The sequence below is a fragment of the Triticum dicoccoides genome, chromosome 7B, assembly GCF_002162155.2.
Source record: "Triticum dicoccoides isolate Atlit2015 ecotype Zavitan chromosome 7B, WEW_v2.0, whole genome shotgun sequence".
NCBI classification, from domain to species: domain Eukaryota; kingdom Viridiplantae; phylum Streptophyta; class Magnoliopsida; order Poales; family Poaceae; genus Triticum; species Triticum dicoccoides.
Genome location: NC_041393.1, coordinates 621,603,253 through 621,605,964, shown reverse-complemented (window position 1 = coordinate 621,605,964; position 2,712 = coordinate 621,603,253). Strand labels below are relative to the sequence as shown.

The 2,712-nt window shown below is 43.1% G+C and overlaps 1 pseudogene; it reads left to right on the top strand.

Annotated features, from left to right (window-relative positions):
• The first annotated feature begins 907 nt into the window (after positions 1-907).
• The window catches only part of LOC119341391, a 7,896-nt pseudogene continuing 6,091 nt past the window's right edge, over positions 908-2,712 (top strand).

Below are 2,712 nucleotides of genomic sequence, written 5' to 3'. Positions count from 1 at the left end.
GCTTCCTCAACACCTCGTATCATTTGGCCGTGTGCTTTATATATAAAATGGGGAAAGCCCGATTCATGGAAGTTAATAAATTTCAATAAATCGACATATAACATTGCACATATAATTTTAAATTACCTTCTCATGTATAACTATGTGAGCGTGTCACAACAATGAAGTTGGATTAAATTTATACATAAAGGTGTTTGCTTTATTTTTATGGTGCAAATGTTTTCCCTCTTTTCAAGCAGGATATTCGTTGTTTCTGGAAGGAAAAAATGTGTCATGTGTTCTTTAGATGGTGGAAAGAAATCAACTAGTCGAGCAAGAACACATGAGATGTAAAGAGTACTTATGAAAAGTATGTTTTGCCTGCAACATGTTTGTTTTCTGCAGAAAGAAGTATTACTCTGTTATGAATTATAAGACGTTTCGAATATTTTAATATGGAATACATACAAATGAGTGAACAAATGCAATAAAACACGTCTTTATACATTTAATTCAGAGAAAAGTTTTTTTGCGGGGCAATTTAGAGAAAAGTTACTAAAACATCTTATAATTTGGAATGAAGGGAGTATCGGAAAGAAAAATCGACGTCGATCACAACTATTCAGTCTTGTGCCTTGCATCCACACACAAAAAAACTTCTTTTTTAGGGAAAAAGGAAATTCTTGTGCCGTGTAAGTTCCTCCCTACGTGATCACCAGGGCCACTTGATCGGTTTATGTAGTCGCCATCTCCGGTGTGTCTCCCATACTTCTCTGGCTTTCTAGATGGCTCGAAAAGTCTCCCTAAAAAAAATGGCTAGAAAAGTCACGTAACTAATTTCTCGAGGCTACTCACACTCGCACCAATTGAGCCAAAACCTCGAAGCAAAACTGCAGACATGTGAAGCCAACCGGCGGCCTGTATTTAACTCCACTCAGACCCGTGCTGCGAATCCGCGATACGATCGTACTACGTACGGTTCCTGAACTCCTCCTCTCCACTGAAGCCAACTCGAGGTCTCCAGATGCTGGGGGACGCCTCTCCGTGGAGCATCGCCGGCGCGGCAGCAGCCGTGGCGCTGCTGTCGTTAGCCGCCTGGATTCTGGAGTGGGCATGGTGGACGCCGCGGCGGCTGGGCAGGGCTCTGCGGGCCCAGGGCCTCAGGGGCACCTGGTACCGCCTCTTCAGCGGCGACGCACCGAAGGACGCCCGGCTCAACAGGGAGGCTCGATCACAGCCCATGCCGCTTGGCTCCCACGACATCATCCCTCGCGTGCACCCCATGCTCTGCAACACCGTTAAGGAGCACGGTAATCTTTCAGTCGCCAAATTCACAAGTTCTTTTGAACTTTTTCTTTTCTCCCTCGTTAGGGATGTCCTCTGAGCTTCTGATACATAGCAGGGAAAATGCCCTTCACTTGGTTTGGCCCAACGCCAAGGGTGATGATTTCTGACCCGGACCTAGTGAGAGAAATTCTGTCCAACAAGCTCGGACACTATCGGAAACAAAGGAGTAGCCGTATGGGGAAGCTGCTAGCCGACGGAGTCGCAAATCATGAAGGAGAGAAATGGGCAAAGCACCGAAGAATCCTCAATCCTTCCTTTCACCATGAGAAGATAAAGGTGCCGGTTCAATGAAAAACTCATTGTTTTCTCATTTTAAATCACAGCATGGGTATTGCATAGTCTGATAGTAATGTTTCATTTGCAGAGGATGCTGCCAGTTTTTTCTACCTGTTGCGAAGAAATGGTTACAAGGTGGGAAAATTCCATGTCCGGTGAAGGGTTATCTGAGGTAGACACATGTTCTGAGTTTCAGAATCTTACGGGAGATGTCATCGCGAGAACATCATTTGGTAGCAATTATCAGGAAGGGAAGAAAATATTCAAGCTGCAAGGGGAGTTAGCTAAAAGACTGATGCAGGCCTTTCAGACATTTTTTATCCGAGGCTATTGGTAAGTTCTCTCCTTGCACAAAAAAATAATTTCTTTCGACTTGCAGGAGTACTTGTAACCTTTATAGCGAAAGCTCATATCCTTTCTAGCAAATGGAGTAGAGCACTGCATAGTGCATACATGGTCTGTGGTGTTTGATGGAAAATACAGTAGGTATTTTAGGCACTCGCAGTTTAACTTCGCTTGGAGGTGATCAAATGGAATAATAGTAGGCTTCCCTTTTTTTGGAAATGGAAGAGTTAAAATTAATAGACTGATCAAAGAAACTTTTTATTTTTCATGTTAAACTTAAACAGTAGAAATCAAGATTTTCTTTCCTATGCTGACATGTCAGAACATTTGCAGGTTCTTACCAACAAAAAATAATAGAAGGATGAGAGCAATTGATCGTGAGATCCGCATGATTACGCAAGGCATTATTGGAAAAAAAGAAAGAGCTATTAAAAATGGTGAAGCCAGCAGACTTGCTAGGATTGCTGTTGGAGTCAAATATGCAACAATCAAATGGGAAGGCAGGCCAAGGGATGAGTATTGATGATATAATTGAAGAATGCAAGCTATTTTACTTTGCAGGTATGGAGACAACATCGGTCTTGCTCACATGGACACTGATTGTGCTAAGCATGCACCCAGAGTGGCAAGAGCAGGCAAGAGAGGAAGTGTTGCATCACTTCGGACGAGCCACATCAGATTATGAGCACCTGAGTCGCCTGAAGATTGTAAGTACGAAAATGATGCCTTGTACACATATTGCAGGATAAAATGAAATCAAATACC